This window comes from Biomphalaria glabrata, chromosome 3 (assembly GCF_947242115.1).
Source record: "Biomphalaria glabrata chromosome 3, xgBioGlab47.1, whole genome shotgun sequence".
Lineage (NCBI taxonomy): Eukaryota > Metazoa > Mollusca > Gastropoda > Planorbidae > Biomphalaria > Biomphalaria glabrata.
This window is the reverse complement of record NC_074713.1, coordinates 39,806,595-39,822,059: the sequence shown is the minus strand read 5'-3', so window position 1 is coordinate 39,822,059 and position 15,465 is coordinate 39,806,595. Positions and strand designations below refer to the sequence as shown.

The 15,465-nt window shown below is 37.9% G+C and overlaps 1 protein-coding gene across 1 annotated transcript in view; it reads left to right on the top strand.

Annotated features, from left to right (window-relative positions):
- The first annotated feature begins 2,061 nt into the window (after positions 1-2,061).
- Positions 2,062-15,465, top strand: part of LOC106073896 (homeobox protein six1-like) — a 139,371-nt gene continuing 125,967 nt past the window's right edge. The window contains exon 1 of the mRNA XM_056025006.1: positions 2,062-2,750. The gene's annotated coding sequence lies outside the window, so the exon portion shown is untranslated. The remainder of the gene's footprint in view (positions 2,751-15,465) is intronic.

The following is a 15,465-nucleotide window of genomic DNA, read 5'->3' as shown; positions in this document are numbered from 1 at the left end:
TTTTTTAATTCATGTGTTGTGTTCAACATTATATAAGTGTGAAAAGTTTGAACTTGATCCGAAATGGTAAGTGGGAGCAATAACGTGTTCAAAATTTGTATCAGACAGACAAACAGACAGACAGACAGTTGTTATAAGTTTTGTAAAATTGAGTATAAATCCAACGATGAAACCATTCACAGTGATGTTATCACAGGTACAAACTGTAGGCTATATGTAGTGATATAATAAATTGCTAATTAAGGTACAGCATAATGGGATTGACAGTAACCAAGACTGAACAATGAGCCACAATGAGCCACAATATCTCGATTTTGTTTTTATTTCTAAAGACCTTTTTAGACAATTCAATGATTCTTGAATTTTTCTGTGAACATTCTTTGACATGTGGCCACTAGCCTATTTGTTTCAACCACTGGTCTAATCTCTAAGTGGCCAGCGTATTTGTTTCAACCACTGGTCAAATCTCTAAGTGGCCAGCGTATTTGTTTCAACCACTGGTCCAATCTCTAAGTGGCCAGCGTATTTGTTTCAACCACTGGTCTAATCTCTAAGTGGCCAGCGTATTTTTTTCAACCACTGGTCAAATCTCTAAGTGGCCAGCGTATTTGTTTCAACCACTGGTCCAATCTCTAAGTGGCCAGCGTATTTGTATCAACCACTGGTCCAATCTCTAAGTGGCCAGCGTATTGGTTTCAACCACTGGTCCAATCTCTAAGTGGCCAGCGTATTTGTTTCAACCACTGGTCCAATCTCTAAGTGGCCAGCGTATTTGTTTCAACCACTGGTCTAATCTCTAAGTGGCCAGCGTATTTGTTTCAACCACTGGTCTAATCTCTAAGTGGCCAGCGTATTTGTTTCAACCACTGGTCCAATCTCTAAGTGGCCAGCGTATTTGTTTCAACCACTGGTCCAATCTCTAAGTGGCCAGCGTATTGGTTTCAACCACTGGTCCAATCTCTAAGTGGCAAGCGTATTTGTTTCAACCACTGGTCCAATCTCTAAGTGGCCAGCGTATTTGTTTCAACCACTGGTCAAATCTCTACCCGAAGGTTCTCTGGACATCTAGAACGTAATTTTGATCTTTACTGACCTACTTATCCCGTTAAGAGGACTCACTTTACTTCGCTTCTTTTGAAGTCCAGATTTGTTTCTCTCGCTACCTCAGCCCAACACAAAACTGTTCATTTTGTTCGCTAGGTCAACCAGCGGTGCTCCACATCAGTAATTAATCCCATGTCCTCTGAGTTTGTCTACATACGCCTCGCTTCGGCCACCCGCCGCCATTACACTCTTAAACAGGGATTGTCTAACCATACTTCCCCCCCCCCTCCCCACTCGGCATGTTTGATTTTTGTACCTATATTTAATGTTATCCTCCAAGTCTCGGGGAGTGATCATGTCCTGGGGAATCTGATGGGAAGATGTAGCCTGTATATCTCTAAGCTTATATATTTATTTTTTCTTCTTGTTAAGGGAATATTTCTTTTTTAGCCTCTGGTATATCTCTGATATGTCGGGTCTGCCTGCAGACATGGACCGCACACAGACAAGCTAATGGAACCAGAAAGATATATAGAGAGTTTGGGGGGGGGGGGTAGGGAGTGGAGTACCAGTTACCTCAACTGGAACAGATCAAACCAAATCCAGTATTTTGACAATCCTCGCCCCCCCCCCCCCCCTCTTACAGCCAGCCCCACTAAGTCCCTTAAGCCAATCAGAAGAGTCTAGCGAGGAGGTGGGAAAAAAAAAACACCACACACCAACAAAACAAAAACACACCCACTTTTGACCGATAGCAGACGGTGAGAAACGAATCAAAGGGGGAAAAGAGGAGGAATAAAGAAAAGGGAGAAGCAGCAGACGTGGGACAGCGAAGCGTGCTGCCAGTCACCCACCCCTGATGTGGGCGGGGCTTACCAAACACACGCAGGCGACATTCCGACTTGGGACGAGGGTTGCCGAGCCGTGGTTGGCTGCCCGAAAACAAAAAACAACAAAAAAAACAACAAAACGCCGACTTTAAACCCACACTTCTATTTTGGTGTTATTATTACTTTTTCTTCTTCTCTTCTTTCTCGTTCTCTCTCCTCTACTCATTTCTGTTACACGAGGGAGGGGGACACACAAATGTAGGTAGAAGAAAACAAAATATACAGCATTGGAAGAGTATTATTTTTTTTTGTCCTTGTAGATGAAGGGACAGGCCTGGATGTAGTAGGTAGAGTTAGTTAGTAGTTTGGTTCTAGAGACGGACGGAGTGAGATGCAACCCTCTAGTGTGTGTGGAAAGTTTAGTCTGGACTTCTCACTGCCGTGGTTCTTTTTTTTTTTGTTTGTTGGACTAGCTTACTTTACGTCTAGTGTTGCTCTCGTGGTGTAAGACTCAGTGCATGGTACTTACAGGGTCTTAAACTCGATACACAACCAAGAGAGAGCAAGCTAGACTAGAGCTTTATGCCCAGTGTTGGATCTAACTCCATCAGGATATACTAAACGGAACACTCCATCTCAGTTGCGTAATATAAACTTTGACTAAAGTGTATTCAAGTGTTCTGTACATTGCAGTGATTGTGATTATTCCTTATCAAGAATTGATTTATTTGTTTATATGTTTCATTGTGGACAACCAAAAGAGAGATGTGCTAAAATAGACGGTGGCTGGATTCTGAATGGATTATAAAAACATTTTCACGTTTGGTGATTGATTTTAAAGTTCGATAAAGATGGAAATATTTTGTCACCTAAATGGTAAGGGCATTTTTTGTTTCTTCTGTCATCTGCTCCAACATATCCCCTTTAAACAGGGAGCGTATTTGATCTAATCTTATGACATAATGCTTTTTGTTATGAGTGGGACGTAAGGGAAGCAACTCTGCGAGTTGATATCAGGACTACTTGAAGCAGCTTTCAGAAATGACATATTGATGTGCGATCTCAATGGAAGGTGGATTATTGCGTTACAAAGCGTTCGCAGTATATCTGGTCTAGGGTTCAAAACCTCGTCTGTTGTCTTGAGTCTATTTTAAATTCTTTAAATTTATTACGCCCCCCCCCCCCCCACCAGCCTAACCAGGCACAGGTACACTAGACAAGCACCAAAAAGAAAAAAAAAACACTAGGGCGATGCGATAAATCACACATGTTCCTCATAAAGTTCATATTTGATATCAATATGGATGACCTCTACTGAGATCTGCTCTATGGGCCATGAAGTAAAAAGTAAGTAAAGTTCCCCTTTCAGATGGAAAGGTCACCTGTTTCTGTGGCCCACGGTTAACGAGAGTGCCATGTGGCCAGCACAACGACCAACCGCCGTTACTTTTCCCCAACTTTTATCATTAGAGTTGGGTGGACTCAGAGGCGCCCAAAGATCCCGAAATTAAAAATCCCAGTCTTCACCAGGATTCGAACTCAGGACCCCGGCTCGAAAGCCACCGCGCCATGGGCCATGAAGGTTCCGAGTAATTGGTTTCGACTTCATATTTAAAGGCGGATTTGTTAAGCTTGGTTCAGTAGTGAAATATCCAAATAATTCGTTGAATAAATGTTAGTGTTATTATTAGTAACTACAATGGACTAATATAAATATTATAAATAGTATATACATCTGAGATGTTTGACTTGTTCCACTCTAAGGAAACAAAATGAGTGGCGGTGAAACAAAGAAGAATGAACCTAAAATATTGGCTACTTAAAACAACCTAAACAAAACACAACCTAAACAAAACACAACCTAAACAAAACACATTACTTTTATGCCCCTGAATTGTTTAACTTCATCACCGTGTGAAACATACCTCAAGAAAAATACCTGCTAAACATTAAAGTAATTGAAACTAGGGTGTTGCATTTCCAGCCCAAGGAGTGTCTTTTTTATTTTTTTTTCAAGTAACATGTTGGCGCAGAACGCATGAAACTCAAAGACTTGACAGGGGCTAGAACTGGAACCTCTCCATTTGTTCCTAATAGACTAGTACTGCTTAGCCTCAGCCATGTATAATTCCTTTGGGCTGGGGCGGACTGGGTGTCAAAGTCGGCCCGGGCAATTCCATACGATTCGTCCCACAACTTGATATGATATGCATAAAACTGAACGCATGTTTGCAAACTTGGGTTTCTATTACGTATCGTATTTCTACATGTAAACAGACTTAGGGGCTATTGGAAATCTCCATTTGTAAAACAATAAAAAACACACACCTCCAGTTGACTCACAATCTCAATTAGTTGATGACATTATTTGGATATATCTAAAAGAGTAACACTTGGTGGCTGCCTGGTCGCGTGTGATGTTCTCTGGAGTGTCGTCTCGATGGTCTAGGATTCGAACTCTGCCTCTGCCCACTCACCCCCACACACAGCCGTCCTGTGGGGTATTTGGGCTCTTTAAAATGTAATTATTAAAACCTGTAAAACAAAAGAAACCAAAAATTTGAAAAGGAATTAACATGAAACGTTCTTGCAGCAGAGCAATGTCTCCACATTCAATTGATAACAAAGTCCCCCATCAAGAGACTTCCCGCTGATATGTCGTCTAGGTTTGGGTCCATAACAAAGTCCCCCATCAAGAGACTTCCCGCTGATATGTCGTCTAGGTTTGGGTCCATAACAATGTCACGTGAACGTCTCTATCACCAGCCTTCAACATGAAACCCTGTACCTGTAAGTGTTATGGTATCGTGATGCTTTTAAAAGTAAAAAAAAAGTAAAGTTTCCCTTTCAGACCTTGTGGTCAATAGGGCAGATGATGTAAAGGTCATCTGTTTCTGTGGCCTACGGTTAACAAGGGTGTCATGTGGCCAGCACAACTACCAACCGACTTTACTTTTCCCCAACTAGTGTCAGGTGCCCATTAGAGCTGGGAGGACTCTGAAGCACCCGAAGATCCTAAAATTAAAAATCCCAGTCTTCACCAGGATTCAAACCCGGGATCCCCAGTTCAGAAGCCAAGCGCTTTACCGCTTAGCCACCGCGCCTCCATGATGCTTTTTAGCTTATTCTTTATATCTAGAAACGTGCAGAAACCTTAATTCACAAGTAACTGACGAATATTACAGCATTAGCACTAACTCAAAAGCATAGCTGATGATTTCAAAATACCTTCCCCCTCAATAAATTGTATCCTTAAATCATTGATAGCCATTAGGAGAGTTATTACAAGATAACACTCTTAGCTATCATCTTCATAAAACCATCTCCAAAAGAGCCATCGTCCTTATATTCCTAGTGTCCTGTTTCTACTAATCAAGCCATAATGTCAACTGTTCATGTCTCTACTCGAGTTTGGTGATCACAGTTTTAGAGACATCTAAATTGTTAAAGACATTCGAATTTGAAGGCGCACATGTATATTCGGGAATTAGAGAGTTTAAGTCTACATCTTTGTGGATATGAGTTGGTGTTTGTACATTGTTTAAAGTGACATGATCTCCAGGAGTACATGAAATTGTGAATGTTCCTTCGTGAAAGTTATTATGAGATTCAGCAACGTTCCTGAAGTGTTTGTGCCAAACTGGAGAAGAAGTCAGTCATTTGACTGCATCTCTGGACACAGGATTCCAGGAATTTCTTGCTGTTTATCTTTTTTTTCCCTCTACATTTTCCTTTCGATTTCTATTTAGTTCCAAGTTGAACTGTTTCAATAGAAGTTGTGATTTTTCAACGTCTTCGTAGCTGGGAGCTTGCTACGAACTGACCAGCCCAATTGTAGGATGCACTTTAGACACAGGACAATCCAACTAGGAGTCAATGTTGGTAACAGTGGATCTACAGACTGCTGTAAACATAACTACATCACATCGTTAAGAAATATCCATTTGTAAGCTCAGGGTCCCGTTTTAGATTCACACGAGTATGTTCACACTAGTTCGACTTCTATAGGACTATACAAAAATATAGGTCTTATGTTGTTAGATAACAAAAATATAGGTCTTATGTTGTTAGATAACAAAAATATAGGTCTTATGTTGTTAGATAACAAAAATATAGGTCTTATGTTGTTAGATAACAAAAATATAGGTCTTATGTTGTTAGATAACAAAAATATAGGTCTTATGTTGTTTGTTAATTTCTTAGTGTGTAAAAAGAATTGAAACTCATAGAAGCGCGGTATACGCTTAGAAGCGGATTCATGATCTCGGAAGATGTGACTAGAATTACACAGTTAAGTCTGTAGAGTTCTTTTATGAAAGGTAAGGTGAGGCTAATTATGTTTACGGGACTACTGGTCAGTTTTGGAATTAGCATAATGACTTACGGTGTCCAGTATCTAAGTTTAATAAATATATATATATATTATATAAAAGAAAACGGCTAAATATCAAAAGAATATCTTGAATAAGATGTCAACTACTGGTTGATAGACTACTTCCTGCAGACACGGACATAATATGGTGCCAAGGAGGGACACGTCCAGAGTGTTATGTGCATTCTGTGAGTCAAACAAATGTCTAGTGGCAGGTTTCTTTGGTTGCCTCTGTCAACTAGATTTGTCCTCATTTTTTAGCAAGACTTCTAAGGACTTCAAAACATTCTTAAACTCTTTTATAGACTCTGAAGATCTTGTAAAAACTCTAACAGTCTTGTAAAGGCTTGTAAAGATTCTTGAAGATTCGGAAAGGCACGAGGACCCTGACCTATGTGAGGAGAGACAGACGGGGATAAATGCTGCATGCCAGAACTGCCATCTCACGAATGTCAAACTTCCCCCTCCCCCTCGGCCGAAAACCAAATTTTGCAAAATGTCACAGCGAAACATTTTAAAGTTGGGTCTGAATATGAAACATTTTATTTTCAAAGACCAATGACATAGTGTAGAGCTTTGTTAGTCGCTGACATCTAGTTTGTAAATGGAGTTCTCACTAAATCTCTTCACCCCTGGTTCGAGATCTGCTTACCTGTGATTTATGACCTACCAAGTCCGTCTCTCTGACATGCACTCTAACTCTAGTTTACCTACCTGACCTAAACATGACACACGCCTCTGCCTGCTTGTAGAATACATCACAAGTGTAAAGACATACTCAGACACTCACTCTTAAAACGATCATGCGAGAATGATTTCTTCAAGAAAAGGATATGCTAATTAAATAAAAAAAAACACCAACAGATACTCATTGGTTAACGAGGGGTGTAGTGTGGACAGTACACTGACCATATCCTAGATGCATAGATACAGGGAACAAAACAATGGCACAAACCGTTAGGCATGAAGTGAAGGACAGACACATTACTAGATCGTTTTAAAACTCTACCAAGCAAGTCAACGTTAACATATCACTTTGCGAGTAGTTTTTGATCTTAGATCTTAGAGACATATCTCTTCTATATGACAATCCTGATTTTGTTACTCTTTTTAATTTTAATCTATTTAAGTGATTATTTGAATATACCTTAAAAAGTTGCCAGTTGATTTTATTAAGTTTAACTTTGAACTCCAAGGAAACAGAAAAACTTATTTTTTAAAATTATTTTTATTTCCAAAGACCTACTATATTTGTCCATTATACACATTTTTTTCTTCAAGCTGTCTGTCTGTCTGTCTATCTATCTATTATTATTATTATAGCTTTTATATAGCGCTACTTTCATGCTTATAGCATGCTCAGAGCTCTATGGTCCAATCTCATTTGTGGACCGGTGGGGGGGGGGGGGGAGGAAGTATCTAGGAGTTGGTTTTCCGTGCTGCCTTTAGGCGCTCAGTAAACACAACTCTGCCCGAGCCGAGTGTCGAACCTCGAGCCCCCTTCTAGTTATCCAAGACAAGCAAAGTTCAAGCGCACTTAGCCTCTCGACCACGCTTCCTATCTATCTATCTATCTATCTATCTATCTATCTATCTATCTATCTATCTATCTATCTATCTATCTATCTATCTATCTGTCTGTCTGTCTGTCTGTCTGTCTGTCTGTCTGTCTGTCTGTATGTCTGTCTGTCTGTTTGCATTTTCCTAACTAACACACCACAACTTCTTTTCAAATCAATGAAAAATAACAACATGTTGATGTATTCATCAGTTGACCTATTCATAAGTTGATCTATTCATCAGTTGATCTATGTCAGTTGGGCTGAAGAACGTAGGAGGTGCCAGAAAGATAAACTGTGCATCTCGCTGATGAACCGTAACAGAGTCTCGCTACCTGCCAACTATCACATCTCTATTTAGCGAGGCTAATGCTGCTAGAGCGAAACATCTTGACAGCTAAAATACCATTACTTTGATTCTGTGAAGTATTACAATTTTAATGCTTCCACATGTGTTCCTGTATAAATCGGCACACTCGTTTTTAAGACCTTAGTTGTCTATCAAGTGTTTTATATGTAGCGATGGCAGTATTTGTCGTCAAAAACTACAGACTTAATGGCCTAACTGTAGCTTGCTTAGATGTTAATACAATAGGATTTGGGTTGGAATTCCGATCTCACTTTTTTTTTCAGGTGGTTGGGGAGAGAGGGGCTGGGGTATTATTTTAAAATTGCCGTTCAAATCTGGGTTGCAAATTTAAAAATAATAAAAAAAGTTTTTCTTCGAGTTCGAAGATGAATGAAAAGCACTGTATTCTACGTGACTACGCGCTGAGTACGCAGTCCCATTTGTGATCTACATATTTTTCTCCACCCAGCGCAGACATGACCGTTATCCAGACATGACCGTTGTCCGGCGATGGTCGATTTAGGTTTTCATTACACCGTCATCGGCAGTGGATTCCTTTATTTTGTGCATGGCGGAGATATTATAATTGGTGTATCCGGTACACAGAATAAGGGAAGTGTGAATAGTCTATGGTTTTATTTGTACAAAGTTATAGGATAATGTTTGGGCCCTTTTTAGCAATGCTGAAATAAAATGTTCAAAGCTCTTCTGTTTACAGCACAAAATAAATTCAATGTGGAATAAGCACTAGACTTCCACTCTAGAACTTCAAATGTAGTTTAAAACAAATGACAAACAAACTAGCTGCAATAAAGGATACTAGGACCAACTGCCACGCATGGAAATTTATAAAAATTCTTTTTTTTTTAGTTGGCAACAATGAGTTCAATTTAGCGTCCTTGACTTTGTTTAGTTTTTTCCATACAAATTTCCAATAGGACTACTGGCTGAACAAATTTCCAATAGGACTACTGGCTGAACAAATTTCCAATAGGACTACTGGCTGAACAAATTTCCAATAGGACTGCTGGCTGAACAAATTTCCAATAGGACTACTGGCTGAACAAATTTTTAATAGGACTACTGGCTGAACAAATTTCCAATAGGACTACTGGCTGAACAAATTTTTAATAGGACTACTGGCTGAACAAATTTCCAATAGGACTACTGGCTGAACAAATTTCCAATAGGACTACTGGCTGAACAAATTTTTAATAGGACTACTGGCTGAACACATTTCCAATAGGACTACTGGCTGAACAAATTTCCAATAGGACTACTGGCTGAACAAATTTTCAAATAGGACTACTGGCTGAACACATTTTCCAATAGGACTACTGGTCTGAACAAATTTTCAAATAGGACTACTGGCTGAACAAATTTTCCAATAGGACTACTATTCTGAACAAATTTTCAAATAGGACTACTGGCTGAACAAATTTCCAATAGGACTACTGGCTGAACAAATTTTTAATAGGACTACTGGCTGAACAAATTTCCAATAGGACTACTGGCTGAACAAATTTCCAATAGGACTACTGGCTGAACAAATTTCCAATAGGACTACTGGCTGAACAAATTTTTAATAGGACTACTGGCTGAACACATTTCCAATAGGACTACTGGCTGAACAAATTTTCCAATAGGACTACTGGTCTGAACAAATTTTCCAATAGGACTACTATTCTGAACAAATTTTCAAATAGGACTACTGGCTGAACAAATTTTCAAATAGGACTACTGGTCTGAACCCTCCAAACTAAAAATGAGAACGAAGAAGGCATGTCTTTTTTTTTTCTTGTGTAACTCCGTACCATAGAACATGACCCGAAGACAGATTTCTTGTGTGTAAGACAGAGTTATAGCTGATTTAGTGGACGGTGAACGGTGATTTAGTGAACAAATTTTCAAATAGGACTACTGGCTGAACAAATTTTCCAATAGGACTACTGGTCTGAACAAATTTTCAAATAGGACTACTGGTCTGAACCCTCCAAACTAAAAATGAGAACGAAGAAGGCATGTCTTTTTTTTTTCTTGTGTAACTCCGTACCATAGAACATGACCCGAAGACAGATTTCTTGTGTGTAAGACAGAGTTATAGCTGATTTAGTGGACGGTGAACGGTGATTTAGTGAACAAATTTTCAAATAGGACTACTGGCTGAACAAATTTTCCAATAGGACTACTGGTCTGAACAAATTTTCAAATAGGACTACTGGTCTGAACCCTCCAAACTAAAAATGAGAACGAAGAAGGCATGTCTTTTTTTTTTTCTTGTGTAACTCCGTACCATAGAACATGACCCGAAGACAGATTTCTTGTGTGTAAGACAGAGTTATAGCTGATTTAGTGGACGGTAAGACACATCTAGAACATGACCCGAAGACAGATTTCTTGTGTGTAAGACAGAGTTATAGCTGATTTAGTGGACGGTAAGACACATCTAGAACCTAAGTCACGGGCTACGTGCTGATGACACATCACGTCATTGGTGTCAGATTGTAGACACGCCATTTCAAACATCGCCAGTTCTGCTTACCGTGGGATGCTAAAATGTTCTCTTGGTCATTACCCGCTACATGCATTGACCCCGGGGGGGTGGGGGGGGGGAGATGGGTTGACTGGCGCCGCGATTCAGATGATGGTTGGAGTAGACGCAGTGCTTTGGGTGAGAACCACAGATATTTATTCAGTTTTTACTAATGTATATTCTGTTAGAATAATGTTGTTGTGCTTACAAGTACACCATCTAATCCTGCTCCATCTAATTACTAGCCAGCGGATTTTTAAAATAATTTTTAAATCGGATGGTGGCCGAGTGGTAAGGCACTTGAATTTCAAACTCATAATTTCGAAATCGACGCTGGGTGTATTTGATTTATTTTCTTATAAAATTGGGCAATGCAAAGTGTGAACACACTATGATCTGTCGGTTATTAGGTACTGTACAGGTTATTGTGTTAGCTATAGGCATACGTTTACAGACATCGAACATCATAGAACATTTAACTTTGTCCTAGTTTATAAAGAACTCTAACAATAAGGTTTAACTTTACCTAATTTATAAAGGACACTGACAGTTTAGTTTAGCTTTATCAAGTTTATAAAGGACACTGACAGTTTAGTTTAACTTTACCTAGTTTATAAAGAACACCGACAGAGTTGAGATTACAATTAGTTGAATAGGTTACATTAGGTAAAAATTTTCATTCAACAAGATAATGAGATTATATATTGTTTTTAGTTTAAACAATTAGTTCGTTGTTATTGTAAGTAATCCTATTTATAAAGATATATATAACGTTTGTAATAGAATTAGATGTTTAGCTCTCAATCTAGACTCTAGACTAAACTAATGTTAAATGACAATACTATTGTTAAAGACTATCCTAAAAAAAAAGTTATCTGTTGGTGTATGTACTGTGTACTGTGTACTGTGTACTGTGATTCTTTCCACGTGAAAGATCATTAGGACCATTTGTCTATAAAACTTGGATAACAATCTAGATGAAACATTGTCAGCTTTCATTTCATAAAATGTAATGCGGAGACAAATTTATTTTCTAACAAAATCTTAATTTTCACTTATAATCCTAATCCCGCGAGCAATTCATTTTGCATAGAGCCCGCAATTGTTAGGGCCGGCCCTGCCACCTTTATAAATCTTATAGAGCGTTTTTTTTTTCTCTGATTGATAGTTAAAAAAAACAATGAAACAACTTTTACCCGAAGACTTCTAGTCCGTGCCACATAAATATGTTCTCGTTCTCTAGCCAAATTAAATTAAATTTCTTTTTTTTTTTACTTTGAAAAAAATATAACTTTCAAAATGTAGTTTTCCCAAAGTGACCAACGAGTTAGAAATTCTTTGCCAAACGATATACTGCAACTGTCAAATTTCTATGAAAATCATTAGAGCCGTTTCCGAGATCCGTGTACAGGTTTTACCCACCCTCCAGGTTCCAGGAAGTTACGAGATGAGTAGAGGTATTGTAAAAATAGAATGATTGCAAATAACTTATATGAATCAGCAGTATGGGAATTATGTTAAAATTATTATAAATATATGTATGTCTTACTTGTAAATCTTAAAGAACACTGTCAGGTTAGTTAGTAAATTAAAATGAGCGAATAAAAATGGTGTTGTTTATCTGAATATACATTTCTATGTTTCTGAAAAAAAAATGGGATAAGAATAAAAAAAACAACTTTCATCCAAGTTGAAGTAGATTGAATCTATCAATAATCTATCAATAATCTATCAATAATCTATCAATAATCTATCAATAATCTATCAATAATCTATCAATAATCTATCAATAAATAAATATATAAATAAAAATGTGTATATATGTATATCCACACTGAAGGACATTACTTGACATTGTCTGGCATAGATTCAATTTCTTTATGTGTTCCTCCCTATGGACCTGGCAACTAAAAACTAAACATTCAAAACATTCCTTTCATTTCCACATGGGCAGAAGCGAGATATTCAACAAGCCAGCAATGTCTATGAAATACTGTTGTATAAGATCGAACAGCTGCGAAATGGAGGCATGATCCTATTTTGGTTTTCTTTCCGAAACAAATATGCAATTGATCAGCGGAAGTAAATACATCACTCCTTTTGTGTTGGCATCGTTGTCTGCGTTTGCAGTAACCATGGTAACATGTATTAACATCGCAAGGGTTATAGTTCTGTGTTTTCATTTTATGGTACATTAAAAAAATATTTAGGTGTAACAAAATAAGTCCATTTTTAGTAAAACAAAAGAATATATCTTTTTAATAAAATATATATGCTCTTATTCGGTAAAATTGGGTAGGGTAGGCATAATTTTTTTAAAAAAATAATAAAGTCTAGTTTTAAACATAACTGGTAATATATAAAAAGCCATTTTTACAGAGCTGAAATGTCCTCATGTGTTTGCTGAACTCTCATATTGATGATGGTTATTAATTAATGTCTATTGTTTGTTTGTAAATGTTTTACAAGTTTCGGATGGTCCTTCAGAGTTGAAGATAATTACTTCCTAGTCCAAACCTCCCGCAGGACGACGGGGGATGGGAGCGGGCAGGGTTTGAACCCAGGACCATCGATAAATCCAAACGATAGTCCAGCGCGCAAACCGCACGACCTAGAAATGAATCAGCTTTACTTTGGTCTCGGAATAATAACAAACTATTGCACCTTTTATTTCCCTTGTTTCTTTTCACATCAGCCGTTTACATTGCTTCCGTCCCTTTTGGGGCGCTGAACTTCGTATTCTAGATGTCTTTACTTGTATAGGGCGCTGAACTTCGTATTCTAGATGTCTTTACTTGTATGGGGCGCTGAACTTCGTATTCTAGATATCTTTACTTGTATGGGGCGCTGAACTTCGTATTCTAGATGTCTTTACTTGTATGGGGCGCTGAACTTCGTATTCTAGATGTCTTTACTTGTATGGGGCGCTGAACTTCGTATTCTAGATATCTTTACTTGTATGGGGCGCTGAACTTCGTATTCTAGATATCTTTACTTGTATAGGGCGCTGGTTACATGAATGTGAGCACCATTTACTCCCACAAGTGTCTCTATGAGATATCAAGAGAGGACATGAAACCGATTGAGACTTATATTTTATATTTCATCGCTAACAAAATGTTTGATTTAAACCAAATCTTAAACTAGGTTCCACTTTAAGTAAGGGAAGAAGTACATTGTATTTTTATCCTGGCACCATTAAAAGTGAGTTTTGTTCAGGAAAGGACTTCCTCCCTAGTTTTTCACAATAGCTAAAACTATAAGATCGAAAAGGAAATTAATATTTATTAAGTTATTATCAAAGAGATGGTACTTGTTATCAATTTCAGTAACGAATCAGCATGAAAGAACAATGTTTGGTACTTTTGTATTCTTATGTTATAAAGCAGAACAATAGTGTGAAGAAAAATGAAGCACCTGTTTTAAAACTAACAATATGTACCAATGTATCACCGCACCGATAAAGTAAAATAATACCATGGACTGAGCAACACTTTGAATACTTCTAGAAACAAACTTGTAGTCTGAACCTTGTGGTGGATAATTTGAATAATAGTTCAGAAATCAAGATGCGTGTTACTAAAAGCATACACAGGGTGGCCAGGTTTAGAGTTATCACGTACACTATTTATTAGAACAGCAGTTCGTTAGACCTGTGTAGATGAATGTAAACAATCGCTCCAAATATCCTCCTTCGACATTACAATATCTGACCAAATAATTTTATTCAAAGAGTCATGTTCTCCAGTAGAAGGGACTTGAATAACTGTATACCTACCTTTGGGCAGGGCCGGTCTTAGGCCACAGCAACCTATGCGGCCGCAGTGAGCCCCGCACTTTCATAGGCCCCGCGCGAATTCTAGGTTTAAGTTATTATAGTAAACCATTTCAACTTATGGGTTTCTGGAATTCTCCTGAAATTGTAAAATATAGAAAAAGTCATGAAAATCTCCTGAAATTATTAAAATCTTCTGAAAACTGATGCAAATCTCCTTAAAAACAGACAAAATTGTCATTTCTGTGTATCATTCAATATGGAAAACGACAATCCTATTAGCAATTTAAAAAAAAAAACGGCATTGTCAGCTTTCATTTAATAAAAAATAAATAATAATGCGAATTTTAACCAAAACAAAAAAATTCAAATTCTTAATTTACTATAATAGTCACTGGCATACAAATATAGATCTACATCTATCTCGCTAGTCAATAGTAAATCTAAAAGGCGGATTTGTGAATTCGTCAGCTTTTTGTTGGAAAAATTACTATTTATTATCTAATTTGACATTGATTTAGTACTTAGTAAAGTATGAATAAGATGCAAAGACGAATTTATTTTTTAATACAAAATCTTAATTTTCACTTATTATCCTTAACACAACACAAAGTGGGCCCCGCGCAATCCATTTCGCATAGGGCCCCGCAATCTGTAGGACCTGCCCTGCCCTGTACTATGTGGATACATTTTATAAACCTCATGAGTTTCATGTTTTATGTAAGGGGCAGGGTTCTCACTCAATCGGCAAGTTAACGCACGCCGAGGCCGATTTTACCGATGGCTCGTAATTGGGCCCCACGCCAGGCAGGGGCCCGACAATTAAAATTTAGCATATCATTGTCAGGGCTCGTGCCACAGGCTTTAAAGGATATAGGGCTTAAAGAGTTAACATATTTAATGTATTGACGTTACTCTAATTAATCCACTAGCGCTTACAAATATGAGTTGCTTCCTGTGTACGTTGTATATAATGATCCAATTAATAGTATAGAAGTTATAT